Source organism: Arachis ipaensis, chromosome B8, assembly GCF_059453495.1.
Source record: "Arachis ipaensis isolate K30076 ecotype BB chromosome B8, ASM5945349v1, whole genome shotgun sequence".
NCBI lineage: Eukaryota > Viridiplantae > Streptophyta > Magnoliopsida > Fabales > Fabaceae > Arachis > Arachis ipaensis.
Window position 1 is genome coordinate 34,973,031 of NC_142443.1, and position 16,456 is coordinate 34,989,486.

The 16,456-nt window shown below is 38.8% G+C and overlaps 1 non-coding gene and 1 pseudogene across 2 annotated transcripts in view; one reads left to right on the forward strand and one right to left on the reverse strand.

Moving 5' to 3' along the window:
• The window catches only part of LOC107613410 (uncharacterized), a 121,454-nt pseudogene that overhangs the window by 73,003 nt on the left and 31,995 nt on the right, over positions 1-16,456 (reverse strand). The window lies entirely within an intron of this gene.
• Positions 4,916-5,023, forward strand: LOC148547672 (small nucleolar RNA R71). Its single transcript, XR_015897253.1, has one exon. It is a non-coding gene; the product is annotated as a small nucleolar RNA R71 (small nucleolar RNA).

The following is a 16,456-nucleotide window of genomic DNA, read 5'->3' on the forward strand; positions in this document are numbered from 1 at the left end:
ATGCTCGTCACAGTCATTCATTCATTGAATCCTACTCGGAATACCACAGACAAGGTTTAGACCTTCTGGATTCTCTTGAATGCCGCCATCATTCTAGCTTACGCCACGAAGATTCCGATTAAGAGATCTAAGAGATACTCATTCAATTCTAATGTAGAACGGAAGTGGTTGTCAGGCATGCGTTCATAGGGAATGATGATGATTGTCACGTTCATCACATTCAGGTTGAAGTGCGAATGAATATCTTAGAAGCAAAATAAGAAGAATTGAATAGAAAACAGTAGTATTTTGCATTAATCTTTGAGGAACAGCAGAGCTCCACACCTTAATCTATGGAGTGTAGAAACTCTACCGTTAAAAATACATAAGTAAAAGGTCCAGGCATGGCCGAATGGCCAGCCCCTCTGATCTAAGAACCAGGCGTCCAAAGATACCTAATACAATAGTAAGAGGTCCTATTTATAATAAACTAGTCACTAGGGTTTACATGAGTAAGTAATTGATGCATAAATCCACTTCCGGGGCCCACTTGGTGTGTGTTTGGGCTGAGCTTAAGTGTTGCACGTGCAGAGGCTATTTGTGGAGTTGAACGCCAGTTTTTGTGCCAGTTTGGGCGTTCAACTCTGGTTTTGGATCCTTTTCTGGCGCTGGACTCCAGATTTGGGCAGAAGGCTGGCGTTGAACGCCAGTTTACGTCGTCAATTCTTGGCCAAAGTATGAACTATTATACATTGCTGGAAAGCCCTGGATGTCTACTTTCCAACGCAATTAAAAGCGCGCCATTTCGAGTTCTGTAGCTCCAGAAAATCTACTTTGAGTGCAGGGAGGTCAGAATCCAACAGCATCAGCAGTCCTTTTTCAACCTCTGAATCTGATTTCTGCTCAAGTCCCTCAATTTCAGCCAGAAAATACCTGAAATCACAGAAAAACACACAAACTCATAGTAAAGTCCAGAAATGTGAATTTAACACAAAATCTATTAAAAACATCCCTAAAAGTAACTAGATCCTACTAAAAACATACTAAAAACAATGTCAAAAAGCGTATAAATTATCCGCTCATCACAACACCAAACTTAAATTGTTGCTTGTCCCCAAGCAACTGAAAATCAAAATAGGATAAAAAGAATATAATATACTATAAATTCCAAACTATCAATGAAACATAGCTTCAATCATATGAGCGGGACTTATAGCTTTTTGCCTCTTGAATAGTTTTGGCATCTCACTTTATCCATTGAGGTTCAGAATGATTGGCATCTATAGGAACTCAGAGTTCAGATAGTGTTATTGATTCTCCTAGTTTAGTATGATGATTCTTGAACACAGCTTCTTTATGAGTCTTGGCCGTGGCCCTAAGCACTTTGTTTTCCAGTATTACCACCGGATACATAAATGCCACAGACACATAATTGGGTGAACCTTTTCAGATTGTGACTCAGCTTTGCTAGAGTCCCCAATTAGAGGTGTCCAGGGTTCTTAAGCACACTCTTTTTTTTTTTTTTTGCCTTGGACCTTGACTTTAACCGCTCAGTCTCAAGTTTTCACTTGACACCTACACGCCACAAGCACATGGTTAGGGACAGCTTGGTTTAGCCGCTCAGACCAGGATTTTATTCCTTTAGGCCCTCCTATCCACTGATGCTCAAAGCCTTGGGATCCTTTTTATTTGCCCTTGCCTTTTGGTTTTAAGGGTTATTGGCTTTTTCTGCTTGCTTTTTTTTTTCTTTCTATTTTTTTTTCTGCAAGCTTTGTTCTTTGCTACTTTTTCTTGCTTCAAGAATCATTTTTATGATTTTTCAGATTATCAAATAACATGTCTCCTAGTCATCATTCTTTCAAGAGCCAACATATTTAACATTCTTAAACAACCACTTCAAAAGACATATGCACTGTTCAAGCATACATTCAGAAAATAAGAAGCATTGTCACCACATCAATATAATTAAACTAAGTTCAAGGATAAATTCGAAACTCATGTACTTCTTGTTCTTTTAAATTAAAACAGTTTTTATTTAAGAGAGGTGATGGATTCATAGGACATTCATATCTTTAAGACATAGTTACTAACTACTAATGATCACGTAATGAAGACACAAACATATATAAGCACATAACATATAAAATGAAAAACAGAGAAAGTAAGAACAAGGAATGAGTCCACCTTAGTGATGTCCTTGAGCTCTTCTATGTCTCTTCCTTGTCTTTGCTGCTCCTCCTTCATTGCTTTTAGATCTTCTCTGATTTCATGAAGGATGATGGAGTACTCTTGATGTTCCACCCTTAGTTGCTTCCAATAATTGTGTGAAAGAAAATGTATCCCCTGAGGTATCTCAGGGATCTCTTGATTTGCAGTCAAATGTTCTACCACTGAGCTATAGACCCTTGATGGAAGCTTTTGTCTTCCCTTTCCTCTTTCTAGAGGCTTCTCTGGCCTTAGGTGCCATCAATGGTTATGGAAAAAACAAAAAAAAGCTATGCTTTTTACCACACCAAACTTAGAATGTTGCTCGCCCTCGAGCAAAAGAAGAAAGAATAGAAGAATAAGAAGAAGATATGGAGGAGATGGAGGGAGATGTGTATTCGGCCATATGGGTGGGATTGGGTGGGAAAGAGATGTTGAATTTTGAAGGAAAGTGGGTGTTTGGATGTGAGTGGTAAAGAGTTAATAGGGAAGAGTGTTTATTGGGAATAGAGGATGATTGAGAAGAGAGAAGAGAGTGAGTGGAGGTAGGTGGGGATCCTGTGGGGTCCACAGATCCTGAGGTTATCCTATGAGGTCCACAGATCTTGAGGTGTCAAGGCATTTACATCCCTGCACCAATTTAGGCATGCAAAATGCCCTTGCACACAACTCTGGGCGTTCAGCGCCAGGTTGGTGCCCATTTTGGGCGTTCAACGCCCATTTGCTGCCATTTCTGGCGTTGAACGCCAGAACCATGCTTGTTCTGGGTGTTCAGCGCCAGGATGCTCCCATTCTGGGCGTTCAGTGCCAGAACTATGCTCTGTTCTGGCGTTTGAACGCCAGACAGATGCTCCTCCAGGGTGTGATTTTTCTTCTGCTGTTTTTGATTCCGTTTTTGATTTTTTTCTTTATTTTGTGACTCCACATGATCATGAACCTAAGAAAACATGAAAAACAATAAAAATAAAAATTAGATAAACATTGGGTTGCCTCCCAACAAGCGCTTCTTTAATGTCAATAGCTTGACACTGGGCTCTCATGGAGCCTCACAGATGTGCAGAGCTTTGTTGAGACTCTCCAACACCAAACTTAGAGTTTGGATATGGGGGTTCAACACCAAACTTAGAGTTTGGTTGTGGCCTCCCAACACCAAACTTAGAGTTTGACTGTGGGGGCTCTGGTTGACTCTGCTGGGAGAGAAGCTTTTCCTGCTTCTTCTCCATGGTTGCAGAGGGGGATCCTTGAGTTTTGAATACAAGGGAGTTCTCATTCCATTAAAGGAATATTTCCCCTCTGTCAACATCAATCACAGCTCTTGCTGTGGCCAGGAAAGGTCTTCCTACGATGATGGATTCATCCTCTTCCTTTCCAGTATCCAGGACTATGAAATCAGTAGGTATGTAAAGGCCCTCAACCTTTACTAATACATCTTCTACTTGTCCATAAGCCTGTCTTCTTGAGCTGTCTGCCATCTCTAGTGAGATTTTAGCAGCCTGCACCCCATAGATTCCCAGTTTCTCTATTACAGAGAGGGGCATGAGGTTTATCCCTGAACCAAGGTCACACAGAGCCTTAAAGATCATGGTGCCTATGGTACAAGGGATTATGAACTTTCCAGGATCCTATCTCTTCTGAGGCAATGTCAGTTGATCCAGATCACTTAGTTCATTGATGAACAAGGGAGGTTCAACTTCCCAAGCATCAATGCCAAACAATTTGGCATTCAGCTTCATGATTGCACCAAGAAACTTGGCAGTTTGCTCTTCAGTAACATCCTCATTCTCTTCAGAAGAGGAATACTCATCAGAGCTCATGAAGGGCATAAGGAGGTTTAATGGGATCTCTATGGTCTCTAGATGAGCCTCAGAGTCCTTTGGTTCCTCAGAGGGAAGCTCCTTATTGATCACTGGACGTCCCAGGAGGTCTTCCTCCTTGGGATTCACGTCCTTTCCTCTCCTCACAGGTTCGGCCAGGGCACTTATGTCAATGGCCTTGCACTCTCCTTTTGGGTTCTCTTCTGTATTGCTTGGGAGAGTACTAGGAGGGATTTCAGTGATCCTTTTACTCAGCTGGCCCACTTGTGCTTCCAGATTTCTAATGGAAGACCTTGTTTCATTCATGAAACTTACAGTGGCTTAGATAGATCAGAGACTAGATTTGCTAAATTAGAAGCATTTTGTTCAGAGTTCTCTGTCTGTTGCTGAGTGGATGATGGAAAAGGCTTGCTATTGCTAAACCTGTTTCTTCCACTATTATTAAAGCCTTGTTGAGGCTTTTGATCCTTCCATGAGAAATTTGGATGATTTCTCCATGTTGAGTTATAGGTGTTTCCATAAGGTTCACCTAAGTAATTTACCTCTGCTATTGCAGGGTTCTCAGGATCATAAGCTTCTTCTTTAGAAGATGCTTTTTGAGTACTGTTGGATGCAGCTTGCACTCCATTCAGACTCTGAGAAATCATATTGACTTGCTGAGTCAATATTTTATTCTGAGCCAATATGGCATTCAGAGTATCAACTTCAAGAACTCCCTTCTTCATAGGCGTCCCATTATTCACAGGATTCCTTTCAGAAGTGTACATGAACTGGTTATTTGCAACCATGTCAATGAGTTCTTGAGCTTCTGCAGGTGTTTTCTTTAGGTGAATGGATCCACCTGCAGAAGTATCCAAGGACATCTTTGATAGCTCAGATAAACCATCATAGAATATATCCAGGATGGTCCATTCTGAAAGCATGTCAGAAGGACACTTTTTGGTCAACTGTTTGTATCTTTCCCAAGCTTCATAGAGGGATTCACCATCTTTTTGTTTGAAGGTTTGAACATCCACTCTAAGCTTGCTCAGCTTTTGAGGAGGAAAGAACTTGGCTAAGAAAGCCGTGACCAGCTTATCCCAAGAGTTCAGGCTATCTTTAGGTTGAGAGTCCAACCATATTCTAGCTCTGTCTCTTACAGCAAATGGGAAAAGCATGAGCCTGTAGACTTCAGGATCTACTCCATTAGTCTTAACAGTATCACATATCTGCAAGAATTCAGTTAAGAACTGAAAAGGATCTTCAGATGGAAGTCCATGAAACTTGCAGTTCTGCTGCATCAGAGAAACTAATTGAGGTTTCAACTCAAAGTTGTTTGCTCCAATGGCAGGAATGGAGATGCTTCTTCCATGTAAATTGGAATTAGGTGCAGTGAAGTCACCAAGCATTCTCCTTGCATTATTATTATTTTCGGCTGCCATCTCCTCTTCCTGTTCGAAAATTTCTGTAAGGTTGTCTCTGGATTGTTGTATTTTAGCTTCTCTTAATTTTCTCTTCAGAGTCCTTTCAGGTTCTGGATCTGCTTCAACAAGAACGTTCTTGTCCTTGCTCCTACTCATATGACAAAGAAGAAGGCACAGAAAAATAATAATAATAGGGATCCTTTTTGCCCAAGCACAGAGGTTCCCTTATGTGAGTAGAAGAAAAGAAGAAAAGAAAATCTGAACTCAGAGAGAGAGGGGGTTCGGATTTTTGGTGAGTTGAAGGAAAGATGTTAGTATATCAATAAACAATTAGAAGAAGATGAGAGGGGGAAGTGAATTTTCGAAAACAATTTTTGAAAAAGAGTTAGTGATTTTTGAGAATAGTTTTTGAAAAAGGTTAGTAGAATTTTTTTTTTCGAAAATTAAAATAAAAAATTAGAATAATTAGTTAATTAAAAAGAAATTTTGAAAAAGAGGGAAGATATTTTCGAAAATTAGAGAGAGAGAGTTAGTTAGGTAGTTTTGAAAAAGATAAGAAACAAACAAAAAGTTAGTTAGTTAGTTGAAACAAATTTTGAAAAGATAAGAAGTTAGGAAGTTAGAAAAGATATTTTGAAATCAAATTTTTTTGAAAAAGGTAAGATAAGAAGATATTTTTGAAAAGATATGATAGAAATTAGTTTTTTAAAAAGATTTGATTTTTAAAATCTCAATTAAAGACTTGATTCATAAGAAATCACAAGATATGATTCTAGAACTTAAAGTTTGAATCTTTCTTAACAAGCAAGTAACAAACTTCAAATTTTTGAATCAAAACATTAATTGATTATGTTATTTTCGAAAATTTGATATAAAAATAAGAAAAAGATTTTTGAAAAATATTTTTGGAATTTTCGAAAATAACTAAGAATTTTGAAAAAGATTTGATTTTTGAAAAAGATTTTGAAAAAGATAAGATTTTCAAATTGAAAATTTGATTTGACTCATAAGAAACAACTTGATTTTTAAAAATTTTTGAAAAAGTCAATCCAAATTTTCGAATTTGATGAGAGAAAAAGGGAAAGATATTTTTTTTATTTTTGAATTTTTATGATGAGAGAGAAAAACAAGAAAAATGATGCAATGCATGAAATTTTTAGATCAAAACAATGAATGCATGCAAGAATGCTATGAATGTCAAGATGAACACCAAGAACACTATGAATGTCAAGATGAACATCATAGACACAATTTTGAAAAATTTTTAATGCAAAGAAAACATGCAAGACACCAAACTTAGAATTCTTTAATGCTTAGACACTAAGAATTCAAGAATGCATATGATAAACATGAAAAGACACAAAACATGCAAATGCAAAGATCAAACAAGATGACTTACCAAGAACAACTTGAAGATCATGAAGAACACTATGAATGCATGATTATTTTCGAAAAATGCAAGATGCACATGCAATTGACACCAAACTTATAACATGACACATGACTCAAACAAGAAACACAAAAATATTTTTGATTTTTATGATTTTCTAATTTTTTTGGATTTTTATTTTATATTTTTCGAAAATTATTTAGAAAAGAGAAAAATAAGGATTCAAAATTTTTAATATGAATTCCAGGAATCTTATGCTCTAAAGCTCCAATCAAAGGGTCAGGCATGGCTTAATAGCCAGCCAAGCTTTAGTATGTAACTCAGACATGACACGTCTAACATGCCCTACAATCGTATTAGACATGGCTTTACAGCCAGCCATGCTTCATGAAACACTAGAATTCATTCTTAAAAATTCTGAAGAAAAATAGAGTTTTGAAAACATTTTTTTTTTTAATTTTTTTCGAAAACAAAGGAGAAATTTTTGAAAGATTTTTGAAAAATTTTTGAAAACAAAACAAAAAGAAAATTATCTAATCTAAGCAACAAGATGAACCGTCAGTTGTCCAAACTCGAACAATCCCCGGCAACGGCGCCAAAAACTTGGTGCGCGGAATCGTGATTACACTTTAATTATGTAAAATTCATTGCTCTTTCTTTCCCTGGAAATGGCGCCAAAAACATGATGCCAAGACCATGGTTCACAACTCCGTGTAACTAACCAGCAAGTGCACTGGGTCGTCCAAGTAATACCTTACGTGAGTAAGGGTCGAATCCCACGGAGATTGTCGGTATGAAGCAAGCTATGGTCACCTTGCAAATCTCAGTTAGGCAGATATAAATTGATAATGGTGTTTTAGAATAATAATTAATAAAATAGGGATAGAAATACTTATGTAATTCATTGGTGAGAATTTCAGATAAGCGAATGGAGATGCTTTCGTTCCTCTGAACCTCTGCTTTCCTGCTATCTTCATCCAATCAGTCTTACTCCTTTCCATGGCTGGCTTTATGTGATACATCACCACTGTCAATGGCTACTTTCGGTCATCTCTCGGGAAAATGATCCAATGCCCTGTCACGGCACGGCTAATCGTCTGGAGGCATCACCCTTGTCAATGGCTTCATCTTATCCTCTCAGTGAAAATGGTCAACGCACCCTGTCACGGCACGGCTATTCATCTGTCGGTTCTCGATCATGCTGGAATAGGATTTACTATCCTTTTGCGTCTGTCACTAACGCCCAGCAATCGCGAGTTTGATGCTCGTCACAGTCATTCATTCATTGAATCCTACTCGGAATACCACAGACAAGGTTTAGACCTTTCGGATTCTCTTGAATGCCGCCATCATTCTAGCTTACGCCACGAAGATTCCGATTAAGAGATCTAAGAGATACTCATTCAATTCTAATGTAGAACGGAAGTGGTTGTCAGGCATGCATTCATAGGGAATGATGATGATTGTCACGTTCATCACATTCAGGTTGAAGTGCGAATGAATATCTTAGAAGCGAAATAAGAAGAATTGAATAGAAAACAGTAGTATTTTGCATTAATCTTTGAGGAACAGCAGAGCTCCACACCTTAATCTATGGAGTGTAGAAACTCTACCGTTAAAAATACATAAGTGAAAGGTCCAGGCATGGCCGAATGGCCAGCTCCTCTGATCTAAGAACCAGGCGTCCAAAGATACCTAATACAATAGTAAGAGGTCCTATTTATAATAAACTAGTCACTAGGGTTTACATGAGTAAGTAATTGATGCATAAATCCACTTCCGGGGCCCACTTGGTGTGTGTTTGGGCTGAGCTTAAGTGTTGCACGTGCAGAGGCCATTTGTGGAGTTGAACGCCAGTTTTTGTGCCAGTTTGGGCGTTCAACTCTGGTTTTGGATCCTTTTCTGGCGCTGGACTCCAGATTTGGGCAGAAGGCTGGCGTTGAACGCCAGTTTACGTCGTCAATTCTTGGCCAAAGTATGGACTATTATACATTGCTGGAAAGCCCTGGATGTCTACTTTCCAACGCAATTAGAAGCGCACCATTTCGAGTTCTGTAGCTCCAGAAAATCTACTTTGAGTGCAGGGAGGTCAGAATCCAACAGCATCAGCAGTCCTTTTTCAACCTCTGAATCTGATTTCTGCTCAAGTCCCTCAATTTCAGCCAGAAAATACCTGAAATCACAGAAAAACACACAAACTCATAGTAAAGTCCAGAAATGTGAATTTAACACAAAATCTATTAAAAACATCCCTAAAAGTAACTAGATCCTACTAAAAACATACTAAAAACAATGTCAAAAAGCGTATAAATTATCCGCTCATCAATTATGCTAGAAAAAGAAGTGGAAGTTCATCAGCTGATTTCTTGTGAGCTTTACAAAATTGCAAACAAGAACTCCAAAGACGCCAAATTGGCTTATCCAAGCTTGATCTCTCTATTATGTAAAGATGTTAGGGTAAAAATGGGAGTAGATGAGTATATCTTAGTTAAGCAACCTATCACCAAAAAGTCAATGGAAGGACAAGTGTAGGACGACTCCATCAAGAGGAGAGCACAGGAGTTCCTCCCGGAAATTCCTCAATTTGAATACTGGGGGCGCCTAGAAGCATCTATCACCAAGTTGCAAGAAGCTATGGATCAACTGAAGGAAGAACAGCAAAATCAAAACAGCATGCTCTGCAAACTGCTTAGGGAACAAGAAGAGCAAGGGCGTGAACTGAAAGAACTGAAGCGCTAGAAGCTATCTCTTGAAGGGCCAAGAACCCCACAGACTAAAGAGGCATCTACCTCCCAAAGCAAAGGTTGTTGAGTCCTAACTCTGTGATAACCTTTTATCTATTTTAAGAGTATATGAGTATTAAAATTAGAGTCATTTGTCTTTATGTCTTTAGTTTCTTTTCTTTTATTGCTAAGTGTCTGCTTTTATGCCTAATTTATATTATTTCCATTAAATAATAAATAAAGATTAGAGTCTATGCCTTAAAGTTATGAACATCCTATGAATCCATCACCTTTCTTAAATGAAAAATGTTTTAATTACAAAAGGACAAGAAGTACATGGTTTCGAATTCATCCTTGAAATTAGTTTAATTATTTTGATGTGGTGACAATACTTTTTGTTTTTTGAATGAATGCTTGAACAGTGCATATGTCTTTTGAATTTGTTGTTTATGAATGTTAAATATGTTGGCTCTTGAAAGAATGATGAAAAGGAGAATTGTTATTGATAATCTGAAAAATCATAAAATTGATTCTTGAAACAAGAAAAAGCAGTAAATACAAAAGCTTGCAAAAAAAGGGAAAGAAAAATGGCAAAAAAAAAGGGAAAAAAAAGAAAGAAAAAGAAAAAGCAAGCAGAAAAAGCCAATACCTCTTTAAACCAAAAGGCAAGTGCAAAAAGCCAATAACCCTTTAAACCAAAAGGCAAGGGTAAAAAGGATCTAAGGCTTTGAGCATTAATGGATAGGAGGACCCGAAGGAATAAAATCCTGGCCTAAGCGGCTAAACCAAGCTGTCCCTAACCATGTGCTTGTGGTGTAACACCCTAATTAGCCTAAGCCTTACCTCGCGTCGTAAAGCCAAGGTCAATCAGAGATTACGACAGTTCTAAACTCATACATAATATAATATATATATATATATATATATATATATATATATATATATATATATATATATATATATATATAAAGAATAGTATAATCTAGAAGCCCGATGAAAGATATAGCTCAAAAATAGAATTTCAAAGCACAAACGTATTAACGGGGCTACTAGCTTAAGGCATAAGAAACAGAGAAGATATAACAAAAGATAAGTATATAATATCATAGGGAACTAGTCACGACTCGCGGAGTTTAAGCCGGCTAGCCATATACTGATATACAAAACCATACAGTGAAAACAGCTTATACAAGTTTTGTTCTCTCAAATACATGCCTCTAGGCAAAACAAAATACAAAAGGAGAGATGTATAAACAAAATAAACCAAAAAGAACTCCAAAATAATCCAAGATTCTCCGCTCCTGTCACCAACCAAAGCAACTCACCGAGGTGGGTTGCGACCTGCATCTCAAAAACACAACAACAATATGGTATGAGAACCGGCGGTTCTCAGTATGGTAACAGTTCCCAGTGATATAGGATATAAGACCCCGAGACGCCAAAGGCAATCCTAAGCTTCATATCAATCACAAGATTCAACTTAAAGCATTCTAAAACATGTAAGCATAATATACCAACTTGACTTAAATAAACCAGGTTATCTATCTTAAGGGATTTCTATTCTAACCAAAAACTGCTGTCCCACAGCCTTCACCAACCGATCCTCCATGCGATCCCATCGCCACCGCCTTCCGAACCTCTTCAATCCCAGCAGAAAACACAGATAATGTTCAAAGCAAGTAAAGCACAAGTAGTAGCATATATGGCAAATAATTCAGATAGCAAGTAAGCATGTTATTCAATTAGGCAACCCATTACAAGTAGACAACTCAAACAAGCAGATAGGAAATGCATATGATGAATGCCTGCCCTACTGGCTGTGATATCACATTGTCGGTTCAACTGCCAACCCGACACAACTCCATGGAGACGTCGCCCTTCGGATTTCTCATATGGGAACCCCCGAGATATAGTGCCCAGATCACTGTCCAGGTACCGGCGCCTGCTCGCCCTATAGATCCGAAGGGATGCGAGCAGGATATTCTTGCCTCAGACCCCACATCTCAACGTAAGCGGGATTAACCACCGTCCTTACGCCGCCGCTGCTACCTCGACAGGCGGGATTAACCACCGTCCCTGCCAGGCGCATAGCGTCTCAAAATATCATGTAAAAATATTATTTCAATGGTTTTCAAAAGTATTTTCAGCATACATAGATCCATCACTTCAATCCGAGTCCCCGACTCATCTCAACCACTGTCCCTTTATAACTCAGTTTTCAAATACCAAAAGTCTATCATTCCTCATCTCATATACCAATCATCCTTCACCTAACGTCAAACCATTCTTAGCACGCCAGAAACCTAGGCCTCCGTTTTCTAATTTACCTTAAAATCATGTACTAGAGCCCTTAATTTATATCCCATGTTCTAATACTCAAAACTAGGCCCAAACGTCTTAAAATGCTGTTATAGAAGCTTACAACTTTGTTGAAAAGGCAAAATAGTTGAAAACAAATAAATTTTTGAGAAACAGGACGTGTGCACCCGCACATATCAGAAGTAATGAAATTCTGCAACTTTGGAAAATTTCAGATTTTTAACACCAACTTTGAATGATCATAAATTCCTCTTCCAAATTCCAATTTTTTTACAAACTTTATATCGATTCGAACAGTTTTCAATAAGCTTTAATGCTAAACTAATTTCAATAGATTTTGAAAACCAAGGCATAAGTTATGATTAGACAAAGTTCACCAAAAGTCAACTTTTACCAAGACTCACAAGAATCTCAATTTACCAACTTTCATAACCCGATCCAACCAAAACCACATCAATTCTATCACATATCAGAATTTACCATTTTCCATATCCAATTTACCACTCCACCATATATAATCATCAATTCTCACTATCAAATACATAATAATACCCTTACTAACCATCATCATTATTAATTTCAACATCAAACTCCAATATCATACTATCAACATCAATATAACCATTTATCAACAATTCCAACACTCACCTTCAATTACCAAAAATATCAATATTTATCATCCATTATCAACCACATCAACAAACCCTCATCAACAACAATAAATCATACATCCCTCATCAACCTGTATAATCATTAAATTCCAACAACATCATTATTCATCATCAATCATTAACTACCAACAATTCTCCATAATCATCCTTAATCACAATATTCCAAGGATACCAACAATTAACATCAATTTACACATAATTATTCATACACCAACAACATTCATTCCTATCTTAGGGTCAACTAGCCTAAGTGTCCATGAATATTATATACTACATAGAGGAAACTGAATCCATACCTTGGCCGATTCTCTTAATGCACCCAAACTCAAAATGAGCACCAACAAGCTTCCAACCACAATCCAAGCTTTCAAATCCACTCCAACAAGCACAAATAAGTTCCAAAAGCTCCCAAAGCCACAATAATCAAACTATATACATATAAATCACCACAAATCAACCTAGGGTTCAACATAAGCATAATCTCACAAGGGTTTAAGAGCTTTTACCTTTCCCAACAGATTTGATAACACAAATCCAAAGCTAAGCAAGGATTAGAGCAAACCTAAACATCCAAAATCACAAAAACCCATTTAACCCAAAACTCTAATAAAACCCAAAATTTTGAAGAGAGAAACTGGGAAGATTTCGTGATTACCTTGAGGATTTCTTGGGTGGGTTTTGTAGAGCTCTTCACAAGGAACGCGTAGCCGCAAACGGTGCGGCGATCGGAGCTCCGTAGCTCAAGATATGAGCTTGGGAAGTTTGAAGTGAATAGTAACAATGGTGAAAAGCTCTCACCTCTCTCCTCACTTCAGCTGCTGTTGTGTTTAGGTTATGAGGGTGAAAGTGGCTGAAATGGGTTCATTTAAGTGTATTTATATGTTGGGCTTGGGCCCAACTTGGGCCCGGTCTAATCCGTTAGCGTTTTTAGCCCGTTTGGCCTAACTTTGGGCCAAATCTTTAAAATTAAAGCCCAGTTTTCCATTTCTAATATTTTTCTAAGGTTTTTTTTGACGGTTTTCACTTTTTTCGTGCGCTACCAGGCAGACTTGAACCGGTTCAACCGGTTCAACTGCCGGTTCGTAATTTTTCACGGTTTTTCGTAGAAAGCACATTTTCTGACTCAGAAAGACTCACTGAGTCCAAAAATCACCTTAAAATCCCCAAATTCTCTCTCTAACTTTTTGGAATCTAATTTGGGAAATTAATCACTTAATTAACTGGTTGATTAGTTGCGGTTCTTACATTCTCCCCACCAAATAAGAAATTTTGTCCTCAAAATTTGAATTACCTGAGAAAAGCTCGGGATAATCCTTTCGCATCTCAGACTCCAATTCCCAAGTGTGCTCTTCTACTCCTGCTCGCTCCCAAGCAACTTTAACCAATGGGACATCCTTTCCTCGCAGCTTCTTCATACTAGTGTCATCGATCCTCACTGGTGTCACTTGGAGAGTCAAGTTCTCTTTCAACTTGACCGATTCAGGCTCCAACACATGAGCCGCATCCGACGTGTATTTACGGAGCTGTGACACGTGGAATACGTCATGCAAGTTAGACAGATGAGGTGGCAAAGCTACTTGATATGCCACCGGCCTGAATCTCTTCAAAACCTCAAACGGTCCTATATATCTTGGGTTCAACTTCTTGGTCTTGATTGCTCTTCCAATCCCAGTTGTCGGTGTAACCCTAAGGAATACGTGTTCTCCCACTTCAAACTCTAAGGGTTTCCTTCTCTGATCCGCATAACTCTTCTGTCGACTTTGGGCAGTTAAAATACTTGCACAAATCTTCTTAATGTTCTCAGTAGTCTCTGCTATCAAATCTGGACCCAAAACACTTACTTCTCCAAATTCATACCAACAAAGTGGAGACTGACACTTTCGTCCATACAAAGCCTCATACGGAGCCATCCCAATGCTTGCATGAAAGCTGTTGTTATATGCGAACTCCACCAATGGCATGTAACGATCCCAACTCCTGGGTTGATCCAACACACATGCTCTCAGCATATCTTCCAACGTTTGAATAGTCCTTTCCGATTGTCCATCTATTTGTGGATGATACGCCGTACTAAGACATAGCTTCGTACCGAAAGCTCTTTGAAAAGCTCCCCAAAACCTTGATGTGAATCGGGGATCACGGTCCGATACTATGCTTGACGGCACACCATGCAACCTCACTATCTCCTTGATGTATAATCTTGCCAATTCCTCCATAGAACAGTTTAGTCGGATAGGCAAAAAATGAGCGGATTTGGTTAAGCAATCTACGATCACCCAAATCGCATCAAACCCCGACCTAGTCCTCGGTAAACTGGTAACAAAATCCATAGCATTTCCTTCCCACTTCCACTGAGGAATCTCAAGTGGTTGTAGCATTCCTGACGGTTTTTGATGCTCTATCTTCACTTTCTGGCAGGTCAAACATTTGGATACCACTGTAGCTACATCACCCTTCATCCCCGGCCACCAGAACATCTTCTTCAAGTCATAATACATCTTCGTGCTCCCGGGATGAATAGAAAACCCACTGTTGTGAGCCTCCAAAAGCAAGTCTCGCCTCAAACTCCCAACATCTGGTATGCAAATCCTTCCCTTGTATCTCCATAACCCTTCATCATCCTTAGTGAATTCTTCGCACCTCTTATCACCAACTGGTTGAAACAATTGCTGAAACTTCTGTTCATCTTGCTGCGCCCTTTGTATTTCTGATTTAAACGTGCTTGAAATCTGTAACTGGTTCAAACAAGCTCTTCCGACGACTTCACTAATATCCAGCTTAAGATCTACAAACTTATCCACTAGTTCTTCTTCCTTGATTCTCATCCAAGCAATTGTTAAAGATTTCCGACTCAAAGCGTCTGCTACCACGTTTGCCTTTCCAGGGTGATAACTCAACTCGAAATCATAATCTTTAAGCAACTCCATCCACCTTCTCTGGCGCATATTTAGCTCTTTCTGATCAAAGATGTACTTGAGACTCTTATGATCAGAAAAGACGCTAAGCCTTACTCCGTATAAGTGGTGTCTCCAAATCTTCAATGCAAACACAATTGCCGCTAATTCCAAGTCATGAATGGGGTAATTCACCTCATGCGGTTTCAGCTGACGCGATGCGTAAGCCACCACATTCCGGTGTTGCATCAACACGCAACCCAAACCCTTCAAAGAAGCATCACAATATACCTCAAACGGTTCATGCGGTTCCGGCAGGATTAGAACAGGTGCTGAAGTTAATCTCTGCTTTAACGTTTGAAAACTTTCTTCGCACTCCGACATCCACTCGAACGGCACTTCTTTCCTTGTCAACTTTGTCATTGGTAGCGCAATCCGGGAAAATTCTTCGATAAATCTTCGGTAATATCCGGCTAAACCCAAAAAGCTTCTGACTTCCGTCACAGTCGTCGGTCTTTCCCATTCCATCACCGCTTCTACTTTAGAAGGATCTACAGCTATTCCTCCCTTACTCACCACGTGGCCTAAGAACTTTACTTCCTCCTTCCAGAACTCGCACTTTGACAACTTAGCGTACAACTTCCATTCCTTTAAGATTTGCAGTACAATCCTCAAGTGTTCCTCATGCTCCTTTACCGTCTTAGAGTAAACTAAGATGTCATCTATGAAAACCACCATGAATTTGTCCAAAAAGGGACGAAACACTCTGTTCATGTAATCCATGAAAATAGCAGGTGCATTCGTCAACCCAAAAGACATTACCGCAAACTCGTAGTGTCCATAGCGTGTTCTAAAGGCAGTCTTAGGGATATCATCTTCCTTCACTCTTATCTGGTGGTAACCGGATCTCAAATCAATCTTGGAAAACACTCCAGCTCCTTGCAATTGATCCATCAAGTCATCTATCCTTGGCAGCGGGTACTTGTTCTTTACTGTCACTTTATTTAACTGTCGGTAATCCACACACAAACGCATCCATCCATCTTTCTTCTTCACCA